The sequence below is a fragment of the Cavia porcellus genome, unplaced genomic scaffold (assembly GCF_034190915.1).
Source record: "Cavia porcellus strain 051 isolate PalLab524CR breed Dunkin Hartley unplaced genomic scaffold, mCavPor4.1 scaffold_11, whole genome shotgun sequence".
Lineage (NCBI taxonomy): Eukaryota > Metazoa > Chordata > Mammalia > Rodentia > Caviidae > Cavia > Cavia porcellus.
Window position 1 is genome coordinate 40,660,783 of NW_026947494.1, and position 18,707 is coordinate 40,679,489.

General features: G+C 35.8%; 1 pseudogene; it reads left to right on the forward strand.

Annotated features, from left to right (window-relative positions):
• LOC100729816 (destrin-like) overlaps positions 1–18,707 on the forward strand; it is a 167,573-nt pseudogene that overhangs the window by 8,148 nt on the left and 140,718 nt on the right.

Here is an 18,707-nt window from a genome sequence, read left to right on the forward strand (position 1 = left end):
GCCACATTGTAAATTGTATTCAAGGGAATTAATGTTTATTTTCCCAATGAACAGAGTCAGAATAAGAGGGGTAGCTTTAAATACACAAATAATTGTTAAGTGAAAAATGAATTTCATATATTTTATAGGACTTCAAAAAGCAGAAAATTATAAAGAATTAGACCCTTCAATTTCAGGATAGAATTTTCTCTATCCTGAAATAGAGGAAAAGAGAAAATTTTTTTAAAAATGAGAGCATAGGCTGGGCATTTAGCTCAGTGTCTTAAGCGCCTCCCTGGCAAGTGCGAGTTCATGAGTTTGATCCTCGGTACCAAAAAAAAAAAAAAGAGGACATACTTTATTCTGGAGGACAAGAAGAAGATAACAAAAGTTTGCAGGCCAGAAGTACACTTCTTTACTTCACTCAAAGCTAATGGTTAAATACCTCTTGTCAAAGGAGCAAAGAAGTTATTAGCTGGAGATAAAGCTATAGATCAGGAACCTGAAAAGCAGAGCATCCAAGCACTAAAACTGGAATAATATAAACATTGGGAGAGGTAATAGAAATGGAGAGAGTATGCCAAGGGTAGAGTTGCAGAAAGATGGGCAGGCCTTGATCAAATAGAGGAGGTACTGAAGGAAAATCTTGTAGCTGCCATTTTCCAATCATATCATTCTTTTATGTGAGCTTGTAACTATGCTTGTGCATCATCTGGGTTCTAAAATCAACTTGATTCCTAGAGACACTAAAGCATAATTCTATGTTAGAATACTAGTACAGTAAAACAGTTAATTCTCTTATACCACGGTGTGACGAAACCTATATCCAATCACTGTGATATTATGAGAGTTAATCTGATCATCAAGACAGCCAAAAACAGGCAAGTAGCATGTACAGTGTGGAAATTCTGGACAAGGAGATGATTTATGTTCCAAGCAGGATAGAGTGGCATGAAATGAGTTCTTTACATTACTCAGAATGATGGCAATTTAAGATTCATATAGTGTTTATTTCTGGAATTTCCCATTTAAAAATTTTAGGCCATAGTTAACAGTGCCTTATTGTTGGAAATTTCTGAGGTGGATGTAACTCTGTATTCCTCAAGATGTGACAGAGTTTTGTTAATAATTACACTAGAAAAAGTACTTCACACACTACACTTTACATGTGGAGGATGATGGGAACTGTGAAGCAAGAATGGATTTTATATAAAGTGTCTGGGGTTAAGATGTCAAGAATGAGGAAAGCAACAAAGTCTGTCTGTCTATATGGATGTTCCATGCAAATTGCTCTGACCCTTGAATATGTGGTTCTATGGATTAAAAAAAAAAACAGTCCTTTAGTTTAATACGATGATTGAAATCTTATTACACATTAAATAAGACTAGGTGTCAAAGATTTCTTAAAAGAATGAAAACTTCTGTAGAGCGACATAGTATTTGGTTTTTGGAATTCTGAAACAATGTTTAAAAACCTAGTTAACATTAGTATTAAAATAAAGTCCTGACAACCAATCTCTTAAAAGAATCTGAACATGCAAAATGGCCCTAACCTCTAAATGTAAGGTCTATACACGGACCTTACCATTTCCTCTACATAAAAATAGAATGTACACGCCTGACAACTAAACCATAAGATAACCACCAAGATTACTAAATTTTGTTGGTTCTCATCAGTAAATATTCTCTAAGCTAGCTGGCAGGGGTTTTTGTTTTTGTTTTTTCACTTTCTTTCTTTCGTTTTTTTTTTTTTTTTTTTTTTTTTTTTTTCCTCCTTTCAGCTATTACTTTTCGTCTGGCTCAGACTTTTTCTCCCCTCTCCCCAGAGAGAAAGGTAGAGAGTAGTGGGAGCGCTAGAAATTCTCTGAGTTACAGGACAAATCCCACCTGGCTGCATGTGACTGCCTCATTTAGCAGCTGGTAATACTGTGAAGCAATGCTCAGCACTCACTCTTACAGTCTTTTATGTAATATAATATATATTTTTAAAATTGATTGTAATTTTTTTAGCACTTTGGGGGCTGCTGGTGGTCTCTTTTTCAGGCTAAATAGACCAACTGCTGCTGCTAAAAGAGTTTATTCGACCACCCACACTCGAAGCACAACCCCCTTCTCCCCGTGTTTCCCTGAAGTAGCAGTCAGCAAGGACTACCCGGTAATAACTGTGAGCAGCCTTCAGGCTTGGAAAAATGTCACAGCTTGATCCCTGGAGCCTCCAGCGCCCCCATTCAATCAGTGCTCAGCTGCATGACGCACCCTGAAACTTAAAATGAAAGCCCTAGATTCATGGCCAAAAATACAAACTCCCTACAGGCTTCTTCGGTGGGAGTTATTGAAGCTCTTGCTTAGCTCTCCGGCTGGTACCTACACTATTCTTCTGTCCCAGAGAGCAATGATAAAAGGCACAGCCATAACAGGGTCTACACAAAGGTCTCAACTAGGACACAGAAAGACTTAGAAACAGCATGCCTGTAAGTTTTAAAACAATATTTTGACAGATAAAGTCAAGTGATGAAACATAGGGAACTTATAATTACTTCCACTGTTGGAAGCAACAAAGAAGATCCTTTAGAAAGTTATGTGTTAAATAATCAGATTTAGTTTTAAGTTGTTCAAAAATAACAGAATTTGGGTGTGTATATCTCTGTGTGTACACATATGTGTGTGCTTGGCCGTGCAATTGTAGTAAGGGGGTGATCATTTTCACGTCCAGGTAAATAGACAAGAATGAGAAAAGAAACAATATCCTAAAATTTTGTTATATTTCCACTCAACTCCAAAGAGAAACATACATGAGGTTTCCTGGAAGGATGACATAAAAATATCAGAAACCTACTTATATCTGCATTAGAAAAGGCAGACAGGAAGTAGACAAAGAGCTTTCAGCCATAAGGAAATAAGATAGTACTAACTTAGATTTACATCAATAACAATATTCATTAATATTGGCAATATTTTGATTATTTAAACATCTCAACTACACCTGCTACTGGAGAGGCCTCTCGTGTACTGACTTTGTTTTCCCAATAACACGTCATTTTCTACATTGGCAAACTTTGCTTTTATTCTGATAAAAGAGTCTGAAAGGAGAAAATCTTTTCTATTACTTGCTGCCACATTTTAGAATTATATATTTATTTTTTCCTTACCATGAAAGAGCAAACTTAGTACAAAGGGCATCTAAACAGAATTATATTACATATTTTGGCATATGTACAAACTCTTGAATCACAATTATTCATATCTTCATTGAACTTCAGAGACAAATACCTGCTCTTTAGCTAATAAATTGTAAGACTGTCATACAAGCACAGTGTAGATTTCATTCACTTTAAATTCAGATACACAATTTTTGCAGATTGTCATCACTTTCACAAATAATTTAAATCCATAATAGCTGAGTTTATTCTCCCTTACTCACATTTTCTAATTTACTGTGCTTTGGAAAACTATGATTTATTTCTGGCTGAGAAAAGTTGAAGGAAATTTAGTGACTCAAAGGTCGATCAAATATGTCTGTGCATCATGGCCGAGGAAACAGGCACTAAAGACAAGTGAAGGAGTGAATTCCTCTCCCTAGATTATCTTTACAGGAACACTGAGCAGTGCGGAGTGTGTAAACTACGCCTAACAATGCAATCCATCATAATAATTTAAATAAAATGTACTGTTTTACTAAATAGGCAATAGAATGGAGTTTTAAGTTGTTTTAGCTCTTTTAACCTTATACAGTTGTGGGGGCGATTATCTCTCACCTCTTTTGTGCAAACAAAAATGATGTTAGGAGAAATCAACAAAGAAGCACAGGAATTTTTAATTTTTTTTTATTTTAAAGAAATTAAGACAAAAGAGGACATAACAAAGCAGATCAGAACACAATAATGGAAGCAACAGTATTTCACCACAAGACAACCTGTAATTAACAGTAAGTACAGTAATGTCTCTTTCTTTGAAATAGTTGAGCATAACTTCATTTATAATAGTATCAAGCATAACAAAATAGTATAAAACCATTCAAAAGAATGAAAGTATTACAGGGCATTCAGAAGCACAATAATTTAACACCTAGATTCTTAATGAGGCTTTGTAGCATATGCTTTGATGCAGCTTTAATTCTGATTTTTTTCTGTGACTTTTAATGTCATTTAGCATTGTGTATCCCACAAGTTTTTTTCTCACAGATTCAAGGTACAGGACTACAAAAGATAATAAAGTACCATGAGTATAGTATGAATAATCTCCATGAAAATCTGTTAAATTTGCACATATCATCATCATAAATGTATTACATACTGTAAGCTATATTAAAAATGCAATATAAGTTCAAACTTAATGCCATGAAATAGGTTCTAACCTTACTGTCATCCCTACTTTAATTCAAGGTTGACAGAGTTAGTTGACTTGTCCTAGATTACTGAAACAAGAATTAAGAGAGCCAGGAATCTAAGGCAGGCACATTGCAGCTGTGTGGGTATTGTGACAACCATACAATTTTCTATAGCTTGTAAATCTAAATAAACTGGAAAATTACTGCTTGCCACACTTTAGGGCTACAGCCGTAGGTTTTCCACCTTTTGTCCTTCTTGAACCCAGCACGGTTTTGGTTCTTTGAATGGCCAGTGTGGTCAAAGGCTGACTTCTTCTCACTTTGCATATACTTATGAAAAAAGAGTGGAGAACTCTGCTTGCTAATAGATGTGATTCTAATTTTTCACTTTCACAAAGCAAACAAAATCAATTCATAGGGTTGATGACCTATCATAATGATAAGCACACTGCGTTTTCAATTTAACTTTCAAGCACCACAATCTTAACAGGTTTTGTGTGCATCTGTGTTTGGATTAATACAGACTGGAGATGGGATCTCTTTCTGGCTATTTACTATCTGCGTGTCCTTGGGCATGTTTTTACACTTGTGTAGGGCAAAAACTCTTTCTTTTATACACTGAGAATGCTAATAGCATCATCCTCCCATGGTGAAGGAAGGGACAAAGTGATGTCGAGGGCATGGCCCTCAACTGCCCTGACAAGTGCTCAGGAGATCTCAGATAGGCTCATTTATAAAGCATGCTCCTTAGAGCATTGCTGCTCAGCCTGGCTGCCCATCAGAATTTTGCAGTTCTAAATGGCAAATGGCTGCCCCTAAGCAGTGTGTCAGTTAAGGACTGAAAACACTTGCTTTATGTAAATGCCTAACTTTCAGGGTAGATGATCACAGTACCTTCTGGACCACCGCTGAAGCCCTCTTAACGAACTTTGATCTGAAAAGATGAGCGTTGCAAGATGTGGTATGAATATTTCTCTGATGGTCTTTCATTACTGTGTTGTCTGCTCCGACTCTGGCTGTCTTCAGGTATAGAAATGCGGCAATGTAGGCTTCATGATAACCACCTAGAGGACACCATGTATTATTTTATAAACATAGAGATTGTTCTTCAAAGTATATGTCTCGCATTGCTGCAGTTATGGTGTTATAACTTGCAGAGTTTACTTCAGGCATTCTTTCATTTTCTGTATAAGAATTATTCACATCAGGTACTCAAACACTGGACTTGGAACACCAAGTCTGCCTCCTAGCCAGCTCTCCAGGTCCTGCTTCCTGGAGGAGGTTGCATGGTACACTCAGTGTCAGTCTGTGGCTCTCTCCCCTGCATCCCTGCGACAGCTGCATGAAGATGAAGATGACCTCAGAAGTACAAGTTGTTGATGAAGATATGTCGTATTTTATGTGACATGAAAGTTGGAAATGCTCTACACCAGAGGAAATCAAGAAAAGAAAGAAGGCTGTCATTCTTTTGTCTCAGTGCAGACAAAAAAGTGGCCCATCATTAAAGAAAGCAAAAAGATCTTGGTTGGAGATGTGGATGTGACCATCACTGATCCTTTCATTTTGTGGGGATGCTTCCTGAGAAACATGGTTGCCATGTTTTCTATGATGCAAGCTTAGAGACCAAGGAATACAAGAAAGAAAAGCCAACTTTCTTTTTGTGAGCTCCAGAATTGGACCTCGTGAAAAATAAGATGATCTATGCCAACTCCAAGGACATCATCAAAAAGAAGTTCCAAGGTATAAAACACAAACACCAAGCAAAGGGACCAGAAGACGTCCAACGGGCTTGCATTGCTGAAAAACTGGGCAGTTCCTAGATTATAGCCTTAGAAAGGTGCCCCGTGCAGCATGGTTCCAGTGTCATGAAAGCTTCTGTGTTTAACATTTCCCTCTTGCTCGATAAGAAAAGTAAACACATTAATGCCAGGGTCTCACTGAGGGGAGCTATCTTGTCGTCTTTTGGAGTAACTATTCTATACACCTGTGCAAACGCGGCCCTAAGTAACCTAGCATCCAAAGTTTTAAAAAAGAAACAAATATTAAGTAAAACATATAAATATGTAACATTTAATAAGTGATAATAAATAAGTAATTATCAAAAATATGAAAACTTCAAAATATGAAAATTTCCAGCACCAAGAAGAATCCTCATATCATTTCCTGACATTTTGTGCTGTATCATACAGATAAGTAATTCTGGTTTTGAAATTCATGCATACGCAGTTAGATAGTCATCTAATGTAGTAAGTCTTTTATTCAGCATTATTTAGTAAGACTCACTCATATGGTAATAGCAATTTTATTTTTCTTAGTTATCTGTGATATTCTTTTGTGTAATTTCATGTATATTTTTCACTTGTTTGTCCATTAAGAGTAAAATATCTGTGAACATTTTATGCACGACTTCTCATAAGCATAAGCATTTAGAAGCAGAACAACATTGTTTATCATAGGGTATACATGTGTTCATGTTACTGCATTATTAAATTGGATGATATATGTATTCACCAGCCCTATGCAAGAGAATTAATTCCTTTATTTTGTCACCAATACTTGTCATCCAATACTCTCAGTTCTTCAAATCTTAGGAATTCTAGTCATTTTGCAGTGGCAGGTTCAGGTGATTTTCTGTATATTAAGTAGATATGGAGAACTCAAGTACAATGATTTTCTGACAGAATAGAAAAAAATGGAGGAAGTAGAAGGCTCTGTGCTGAAAGCAACCTCTTCTAAAAGCCGGTATGAAGCACAATTAAGGAGAAAAATTAGAGATCAATTACAATATAAGATGAAACATTTTAACAATGAAAATTAACTCAAGGTTGGAAGTCAATGATCTTGATAACTTGGGAGGAAGAACAATGGAAGCGAAAACAGCTAAAATGTCTCAAGACAGACATTTTACATAATTTTTACAAATCAGTATCTCCAAACAATCCTCATAACAAGCAAGAAAAAGTTGTCACCATTTTGGGAATCAAGAGTAGGCCTGTGGAAGAAAAAAATTGGCTATGTCATCTTGCTGTGTCTCAATTCTCTTAACCTACTGCAATGGTCTGAATGTTTACTTCTCACTCAAGATTCATATGTTTAAATGTGTACCTCCAATTGTCCCCAGTTACTTTTGGATTCTTCAGCTGAGTACAGATAGATACTATGAATCAGCTCTGCCAAAGTCATCAACACTTAGAAAACAGTTCTGAGATCTGATGCTGTTAGTTGACACTGGTTAAAACCAGATGTTGTTGATCAGCAGTGTTGGCTACTGGTCTGCTGTTAACGTTCATTACCATATCATCATTGGCCAGTTTGCTGCTTGGTATTCTCTATCACTGATCTTCATTGCCCCTGCACTGTACAAGTCTTCAGACTAGTCTTCATTCCACTATGGTGACAGTCCTCATCACTCATGTTCAAATTGTACTAGAAAATTTAGCCAGAGCAATAAGCCAAGAGAAAGAAAAAGAGAGTATGTGTAGGGAGAAAGAAATCAAACTACTATTATTCACAAATGACATTATTCTTCATATAGAAAACATAAAGCATGCCACCATATACACACAAAACTAGAAAATAAATTCTTCAAAGTAGTAATAAATCAATGAAATCATTTACATTTCTGTGTAACAAAAAGAAAAAAGAAATCAAGAAAACAATCTTATTTATAATTTTATCCCAAAAAAAGGCCTAAATTTAACCTTATTAATGAAATGAAAAACTTCTATAATGAAAAATCATACTGTAGAAAAAAGATTAAGGAGGACATTAGAAAATTAGAAGCTATTTCCTATGCCTATATAGGCAGAACTAATATTGTCAAAATGACTACCTACCCAAAATGAGATAATTATTAAATGCAACCTAAGTCAAAATACAAGCATCATTTTTCACTGTTCTACAAATACAATCCTAAAACACATGTGAAACCAGAAGTTCAGAAAAGTAAAAATAAAGCCTGGCAACAATAGCAAAGGAGGAGGACACAAACCTGGATTTAAAGTAATATGACAAACTGCATTGACCCTACTAATGCAAAAATAGGTATCTCAATTAATAGGAATAACAGAGGATTCATAACTCTAGGCATCTTGAGACTTCTGAGCTTTGACATATGGATCAAAAACATACTCTAGGGAAAAGATAGCTCTTTAACAAAAGGTGCTAGGAATCCAAGTGACAAAGAGTAAGTCTAGATCTTTATCTTTCATATTATACTAAAATAAAATCAAAATGGATTGAAGACTATATAAAAAAGCACTGCATCTTTTGGATTTAATTTTTTTTAACCCTAAAGTTTCCATAGGCAAGAGACTGAAAGAGGGAGAGAGGATAAAGCTGACTATAAAAAATCAACGAGTCACATGTATATGTGATGGTTTCCCATGATGAATGTAATTATGCATTGCAAACATATACTAATATAAAGAGGGAATAACAAATAATTTTTTAAAGATTTCAAAAATAAGTAATAAAGTAAAATGAATTTGACCATTTTGATCAAAGAACTCAGAATACAAAGTTTCAATTGAATAGAATTGCAGATCTCTCCAAATGCACACTACCTAAGAAGTAACTCATGAGTAGACTCAGGCTGTATTTAAACAAGAAAAGTGTTGCAGCGCAAGGTATTGATCAACCACAGCAAGCCCCTGTAGACCAAACTTACAGATGTGAGAAAAGTACTGTTTATGTAGCAGCAGGTATGTGATTGGTCCAATTTGAAACATGCTGATCCAAATTGAAAACTGCTTATTGATCCAAACCCAAGCCTATTGATTGGCCTGAATTTTCTAAACTTATCTGTCCTGTTTTCACTGATAGGTCAGTTCATTCCACTGCTTAGCACATATTCAAAACCACTGTGGTTAGGGTAGACATCACCTGGAGTGGGCATGGAAAGCCTTGTAAAGGTGGAGCTGTCAGGGTAGCATTTCAGTGGAGCATCATTGTTTGTCAGTTGTTACATTTCCACAACAATCACAAGACCAATATCAAGGATACATCAGGAGAGTTATCCATAATGATCACAAATTTTTATGGTTTAAAGATCTCAGGGAGTTATTACTTATTTTGGGGTCACTTCCTGATCTTTGTCACAGCAGATGTTTTCCAGCTACTACTTCAAAGAGATTCCTAGAGCAATGGGAGTGGCTGAAGTTGGAAGAATGGCAACATGCATAAAGCTGGTTCACTAGCAGCCAGAAGTAACCCCAAAGGTAGCATAAGGACACCAAGGTAAGTTTTCTGAGTCCATTCTTAGAGGACAAAAGCGGAATAAAGGTAGTGAGAGAGTGAGTGGCAGCTGTCATCCAAACTATGTGCCTTCTTCACCATTATAAGAAAAAGGGGAGAGGCAGACACCGCTCATTTGTCTAAATATTAGGGCTTTAGTGAGGAGATTTGGTCAAGAAGATAAATTCCTAAGAAATGGATTCCACAAACAATAAAAAAGACTCAAAAGATGTATGTAACTTTTTCCATTTTGTGAGATTAGAATGGGAAAAGACTTCTTACCCAACACTGAACCTGTTGGTGCTAGGAACTTGAACTCTCTTACCTTCAGACCTTCGAGAAATAAATTTATGTTGTCTATAATCTACCTGGTTTATGGTATTTTGCTGTTTGTAGTTTGAATAGACTAAAAACCTTTTGAGCTCTATACATGCTTATTTCTTCCTTTCTTGTTATCTCCTTAAGTCATCTCATCAACTTTCAAAAACATTCTTTTTGGTAGGTATTTAAACCTATTTCCTCATAAATACATTCCATAAGGATACACAAAACGTCTTAATGAAATATTCATTGAACAAGCAGATGTATAATGAGTAGTTGTTATTGTGAAATATACATCTGTTTCCTTTAATTAGGATAATAATGTGAACAGATTAGGGTCTGTGTTACGCCTCTTGAGGAAAATAATTGTGTAGTAGTCATATTTTCCTCACTGAAACAAAATATCTGATAATCACAAGGCAGAAAAGTTTAATTTGACTATAGTATCAGCCAGATATGTTGTTTACTAATTCTTAAGTATTTTTAAACTCCATAACAAAGACAATTTACTAATTCTGCCTAGTATGAAGACCATCCTGTATAACACTGAAAATGTAATAAGCCCTTCCCCAAAGTGTCAAAAGTTTTAGCATTTCTTAAAAGTCCCAGTCAAAGTCTCTTGTAAAATTCAGTAAAACTATATTTAAAAAAAAAAAAAAAAAAGTTATGTAGTCTTGTGTTAGCATGGCACAGAGTAACTCTTAGCCCTCCAAGAGTCAAAACAAAACTGGACTGATACCCAAGAGGACAAATAGTAAATCCTGTATCTCCTCATCCAGCATTCTGGGCACATGGTATTGAGATGAACATTCTAAGGGACTTAGTTGGCTCCATTCCTATTGTCTCGCTGGTTGCAGTTCATCTGAGCTCCCTTGGGGTGACTCCACGTACAGTCTGCAGCTTCATTTGGCAGCATTTGGAGATTTTTGACATTCTCTGACTTTCTAAGGTCTCCACTATCTTCGACTTCATTTGCACAGCTTTCCATAATGAACTCTTCAGAGTTCTCTGTCTTCCTTTGAACTCTGAGAGATGCCTGTCTGACCCTAAATGCTTGTATTCTGCATGCTGATAAATTCAGTATCACATAGTCCATGGCAAAGTTTGCCGTAAGTATGGGCAGTAGCCAAGTCCTTGGACCATGGCATCAGCAGGCTCTGAGTGGGGGCTGACCCTTGTGAAATGAATTGTGGGAAACAACACCTCAGGTGACCTGTTTTGAGCAGGGTTCTAGGAGTTCTCTTTCCAAATAAGACATTTATAATTTTGGATCTTTGAGCCTGGTATAGATGAGGTCCTATTGAGTCATAGGATGACTTCCAGGCACTTTACTGTTCCCAGTAGTCTTTGTTTTGCATTAGTGTCATTAATCTTTTCAGCAGGCACATGTCCGCTGGTTCCAACTTTATCAGTGGCTACTTCTGGACCAAAATTTAAGTCTTTCAAACTATTTTGCAGTGATTTTCATTTGCACTTCTCATTTGAAATATGACTGAATTCAGCCAGGAGTACCTTAAATACTGGGCTCTCTTGAAACTTTCTTTATAAAACTATTAGTCCTAAATAAATGGAGTTCTGCTTAGTTAATTTATACTATTTGTTATGGCTTGTATCTAGATGCCCCCAAAGCCTCATGTTGTTGTGACTGTTGTTGGTTTGATTTGGGTTGGTTTGATTTTTTTTGAGACCAGTTCTTGCTCTGCAGTTCAGACTGAGTTGAGCTCACTCTGCCTTATAGACCAGGCTGGGCTTGAACTTGTATTGATCCTCCTGCCTTGCCTCCCATGTACTGAGATTATAGGCATGTGCAACAACAGCTGGTCCTTTACTCTTGCTTTTACTTGGAAATTAAGTATAGTTTAAGGAAATGTATTTGCATGTGAATTTGATGAGGAATGAATTTTTAACATTAATCCTTATATATAAACTTCATTGGATTAAAACATATCTAGGATAGTAAGGATATTATAAAAACACAATCCTTGGTGTTTCTGAGTGACTTGTGGAGGTTTAAGCTAGGCTATTTTGTCTGGATCCATACCTACCCCTCTCTGGCGCTGCTCTTGTCCTCTGTACAGCCTGTCATGAGCTGAGCAGTTTTGTTTTACCAGGCCCTTCTGCCATGTTGTTTTTACTGTGGACCTTGTTGACTTGAGCTCAATCTCCTGAAACTATCAGCTAATCTAATCCTTTCTTCCTTTAAACTGTGAGTGTCACAAAATATGTCTCAGTGGCAAAAAAAAGCTAATATAGTATTTTAATATGTTTTTGAGTTCTGTTTGGAAGAACCAGATTGATGATTTTTGTATGTACATTTATCAAAGTCATTTATTTATAATTTTCCTTTTTGATAAGTTCTATGCTATTATGATGTTAGGGCAATGTTCATTTTATAGGATAAATTTGGAAGGATTTTTTTCCATTTCCATTTTATGGAAAAGTTTGAGCTGCTTCGGTGCTACTCCTTTAAAGATCTGAAAAATTAGCAGTGAAAACGTAAGTTCCAGGGTTTCTCTAATTTGATAAAACTTTTTATTACTGCATTAGTTTAATGCTTATTTATTTGTTTAAATACTTTATTTAAATATCTAAAGAAATATGTTAAACTACAGTAGGTCACAAATATCTATAAATGTATAAATTATTATAATTTTCAAATTTATTGAAATATACATTTTCAGAATGGTGTCTAGTAAAACCCTATTCAATGGTGTCTAGTAAAACCCTATTAGTTGTACTAATAAATTGTTTTACATTTTAATTTTATTAATTTAGGCCTTCATCTTTTTGTAGATTAATATAACATTATCAATTTTATTTATCCTTTGAAAGAGCAAATCTGATTCTTCATTATTTTGAATTTTTCTTTCAATCTTTATTTTACAAATTTCCAATCTGATAATTAATATTTATTTTTCTCTATTGGTTTTGGGTTTGCTTTACTTTTGTTTTTGTAGAAACTTGAGATGCATCATTTGGTTATTTATTTAGAATTGCCATTTTCCCAATGGAGAAACTAAACATTTGCTTTATAACTTCTGCATTTGATTTCCACAGATTTGGATACACTGTGTTTCTAGAATGTTTGCATTACTGGACCCAGTACTCAACATTCACAGCTCAAAGAAAACAAAGGTTAAGCTAGATTTTGGGGGAATTTTGTTTGTAATCAATTGACTCAAAAGCAGAATATCATGGCAGAAGAAAATGATGGAGTAAAACTGCTTAGTTCATAGTGGTTGGGAAGCAGAGGATGAGAGTAGGATCAAGGAGGCTGGACAAGGGAGCTGTATTAGTTAGTGCTCAGTAGCGAAAACGCATTTAATACAAGATATCAAAGTGTATAAGAATTTTCCAGATTGATTTTCAGTGGATGTCTGCCAAGTCAGATGTGGAAGAGTGCAAAAGGGTTGTCTGTACATGAGATTTAAACGATACATTTGAAGATCGGGCACTCACGGTATTGTTTTTGCACATTCGTGTCAAGCGGCTGAAGGGTTTGTACTGGAAGATTCCAGGCTCTGCCTTGAAACACAAGAGACTATGTCCAAGGGGAAGTTCTGTAAGAAACAGAACCAAGCTTTTCTTCATTTTCCCTTTTATCCATTCATTTGACAAGCCTACAGGTTGATGCCAAGCACACCCAGGATGAGTCTTCTGTCATCCCTTCATTCACACCCAGAATTATGCTGACCCAATTTAATCGAGCATTTCTTACTTAAGTCGACACAATCAGTTAACGATCTCAGGACCATATATACTACTACCCAAGACCACATCTTCAGGAGTCACCCAGACACTCAGGAAACTGCTCTACTAATTTGTAGTGGTTCCATAATAATATGAAATTGGTATAGCAAGATTAATGGTCACAATGATCCACTAATTATTCTAAGACTATTCAATCTGCATATGTTTGAGTAATTTCTATGGTGTATTTTTGTGTTGATTTCTAGTTTTATTCCTTTTTTGTTGGTGTGATGGGTGCTGTTTTTTCACATTTTTTGTACATATTAAGATTTGCTTTATGGTTTAATATATAGTTCATTTTGGAGAATGTTCCACATATTGCTGAAAATAATATATATATACTCTGGAGTTAACATAACATTTTTTAGATATGTGCTATGCCCATTTATACTACAGGGCAGTTTAATTCGGATACTTCTTTGTTTATTTCTTATGGATGGCCTATCTGTTCATGAGAATTGCCCCTTCCTTTATTTCAAGAAGTGTTTGCTTTATGAAATTGTGTGTGCCAATGTGCAGTGCATATATATTTTATAAATGTTATTACTTCTTGGAGAGCTAACACTTAGTGGAATTCTTTATTTTCACTAATTTTCTTGTGAAATGTACTTTGTGAAATAGTTACTTTTGCTTGCTCCTGAAATCCAGATTCTTTCAGCATCATTTTTCATCCATTCACTTCTTTATTCAGTATCATTTTATATCCATTCATTTTATTCTACATATGCTTTTGTAGGTGAAAATTTTTTGCCCAGAACACATAGTTAGATCTCAGGAATCATGACTATCAGAATGAAGTCATCTCAGAAAAAAACAGAGATAAATGTCAAATGTAATTAATTCTTATTGATATTTCAGTGTGCAGGCTCAATGATATACAAAAGTAACACTGTTCATTAACTTTATAAACTGTTAATGTGAATTATAGTTTAAATGAGTTTAATTTTATTTACCTGACCTATTATTAAAAGTCTAAACAAATATACATGATCAGTATAAGACTTCAGTGAAAAATTTTACACATATGCATACATTTATATGCATACAAAGGACATATAACAATATAATGTTTCTACCATAGAGAAGAGGTTTATAGAAAATATTCTATAAATAGAATAACCAGTCAACATGTAGAATCAGGTCTTAAAGTAGATATTAATTCAATTTGACCAATCATGAATATGTAATGAAGCACCAATATAAATTCTGAACACTACATTTCTGTGATAGTCTTTTGTTGGTAATCATTTATATGCATTACTACATATCCATTTCAAGCATAAAGTGTGTCTCAAAGGCAAAATATCTATATTTAAAGAATGTCAAAACTTTCAACAGATCTATGTACATGGTTGACAGTTAGGACTAATGACCTGGAAAAGCCTGAAGCAGCAGTAATAATATGTATCAATGGTTGGTTCACATCAAAGAACCTAGTCAACAAGGGTATGCAGGAGTTAAATACAATCAACAGGGTATTTATAATTTTAGTAATGACTTCCCATAAGGAGGACAGGTCCAGAGAATTTTAGGAACTGACATATTATTTATGTCATATATATAAGCATCTCTTTATGTTGTTAAAGTGTATAATGCCATCTGATTTTTAGAGGATGGCCTGTTTAATTAATTTTTACCTTTTTATTTAGGAGAGAAATCAGCTACAGTGTTATTTAATATCAGTAGAATATAGTTAATTATAGCTCGGTGGAGGGCTGAGCCAGGGAAGGCAAATAGGCTGGGAAAGGTTTAAGTTTGGCTTCTGCCGCAGTGTTGGTTTTGCTGTTTGGCATGTATCATATAACCATTGTCTTGGAAAGGAGCTAGTGGTTCCCAGCAAAAGGAATTTACAATTATTTTTTTTTTTTTAATTTTAGTTGTTAAACATCTCTAAGTGTATATCTGGATCTGAAAGAAAACATTTGTCATGGCTAGAACACAAAAAAGGCAGCAGAAATGACCTGAATTTTATATCTGAAAACACATATACAGCATCAGATCAGCAATATAATGAGTTGTCTGTGGCACAGCCCACGCATATCTCTCAACACTGTGTGTGCTCATTTTTTCCCTCTTGGTGGGGAATGGATTGGCCCCCGGCAGGGGAAGGGAAAGCATTGAGGAAACAAATGGATGCTGGCGGGGGAGGACACACATTCTCAAAACAAAGGGTTAAAGATAGAGAGTTTTGTAAACTTGTCGTCAGTGTGATAAGCCATAGATAGGTATGTTTTTTTTGGGGGGGAGGGACAGGAAGTGTCCCCAAGATAAAATCTAGTGTGGGGTCTGGCCCACGGAGTTATAGCCAGATGAGGCAATGGACCATGGTCTACCTAGTGTAAGTTGTCAGTTTTTACTCTAGACCAATCGGTATTACATGGTTCCAAAGCTCATAATAATTGGCTGTCACCAATATACGAGTGGATTTCACATGGGTTTAGTAACAGCTCTGCCCATGAGAACTTAAAAAGCTCTGAAGGACGTGAGAACCTCTCAGTGTGGACATAGGCTGGCCCAGGAAAACTCTGACTTGGGCTATCTGAACCAAAAGGATGTGAGAGTCTCCCAGTGTGGACACAGGTTGGCCCAGAAAGCCTCTGCCTTGGGCTATCTAAGGACATCAGAGTGTCATGTGAACCCACGGAAGGGGGGAGAAAACCCGCCTGGGTCCTGGCCCAGTGGCAATCTCTGGGGGATTGCTCACCTGTGGTAAATTGGGTTGGTGTTGTTTGCGAACCAGGAGCGACAAGTTTACAGCTCCTGAGTGTAGACGTGAGGAATTAATACAAGATACAGTCTAGTCCAGGTCCTGAATGGCAGGGGACTCAAACTGGGAGGGCCCAGGAGTCTCTCGTCTGCTGTTCCCAGTCAGGGAACCATATTATAGAACTATGGGGGACCGGTGGCGGCTGAAAAGATACGGAGTATGAAATATAAATGATCTTTATTTTGAGAATGTGGGGAGAGACACCCCCACCCCCAGAGGCGTAGCATCTCCCCACCCCAGGGTCATTGATCTCTCCCTGGAACACGTGGAGTACAGGCATATAAGTAGCCTACGTTTGGGGTGGAACCTAAGGGGCATTAGTGATGCACAGGTAGCCCACTGGTATTCTTTTGGCGCCAGAGGTAAATTCCTAGGCTCCTTGGTTCTGCCTGAGGCTAACCAGCTACAGTCCTGCCTGGGCCAAAACTCTTTCAAAACTGAAGATAGACTCCCAGACCTTGAAGACAGGATTGAGTCTAGTGATCAGAGAAAGAAAATATTTCTTAAAAATATCAAGGGGCAATGAAATAATAATGAAAGAACTGCAAAACAATACAAAGAAAATAATACAAGATGTTTAGTTATCAAAGAAAAAGCAGGAGTCAATACAAATGATATTAAAAAAAAAAAAAAACAAAAGAAAACAATTTGCAGAAGTAACAGCAGAAAATTTTCCAGGCATGAGAACAAACGGTAACATACAGATAAATGAGGTACACAACACCCAAACAGCCATAAACAAAATAAAGATACACCCAGACATATAATAATCAGGATATAGTAATTCAGCACAAAAATAGAATGTTAAAAGCTAGCAGAGAAAAGAAACAGATCACCTATAAAGAAAAACCTATTAGAATCATGGCTTACTTCTCAACACAAACCTTCAAATCAAGAAGAGCTTGGAGTGAAATATTTCAAGCCATGAAAAAAAACAACTTGCAATCCAGATTACTGTACCTTATTGAAGCAGCTTTCAAAATTAATGGAGAAATAAGATACTTCCATGACGAAGAACAACTGAAGAAATTCATGACCACAGAATCAATGCTATTAAGAATACTGAAATCTATTCTACATATAAGCAATAATGCCCACAATTGGAAGAACAACATTAGAAAGAAACTGCCAGGTATGAAAAGCAATTAAACATATGGAAAAAACAGGGAGCAAACAATAGGAAAATAGCATGACAAAGATAGGCCAGTACATATCGGTTAGAACCATCAATGTTAGTGATATCAATTTACCAATGAAAAGAAACCTATTGGCAGAAACATTTAACTCAAAAAGAAACTTAAAGGCTGACAATCAATGGTTGTAAAATATTACTTAACACAACAGAAACCCAGAAAAAAAGCAGGGATAACTATTCTGTTTGCAGACATTGTGAACTTCAAACCAAAATGATCAAATGATATAAAGAAGATCACTACATACTTGTTAGGAGAAAAATTCAAGAAGAATAGATAACAATTATGAATATATATGCACTAAATCTAAGAGAACCTAATTATGTAAGACAAATATTAATAAACATGAAAAATTTAATAAGCAAAAACACAGTTGAAGCACGGACGCTTCACATTCCACTAAAAAAGATAAATCAACTACATAAAAACTCAGCAAGGAAATAACAGAACTGCATCAAGAACAAATGGGCTTAGTAGATGTTAACAGAGTTCTATCCAGCAGCACCAGAACACACATTCTTCTCAGCTGCACATGGTTCATTCTCTAAAATAGACCATATACTAGCCCATGCAACCTGCAAAGGAATTGAAATTATCCCATGTGCATTATCTGAACATAGTGCAATGAAATTGGAAATTAATGGCAAAAGAAATCAGGAAAGCCCCATAAGCTTGAGGAAATTAAATAAAATGCTCCTGAACAGCCAGTAGGTCACCGATGAAATTAAAGTAGAAACTAAACAATAGCTGCAGTCAAACAAAAATGCAAATACAACAAACCAGAGCCTGTGGGATGCAGTGAAAGCAGTCCTCAGAGGGAAATTTACAGAAGTAAACTCTCACATGAGGAAAACAGAATGAGCAAAAATAGAAAATCTTGTGCTGTCCCCAAACTTCTTGAAAATAAGAGCAAGTCAACCCTAAAAACCCAAAGGGGGGAAATTATAATAATTATAGCAGAAATTAACACAACTGAGATTAAGAAAACAATATTATTGTATTGTTTGTATTGTAATGAATGAATTGAAGAGCTGGTTCTTTGAAAAAATAAACAAAATTGATAACCCTTAGCTAACCTTATCAAAAAGAGAAAGAAAAATCTCAAATTCATGCATTGCAGAAAGAAAAGTGTGAA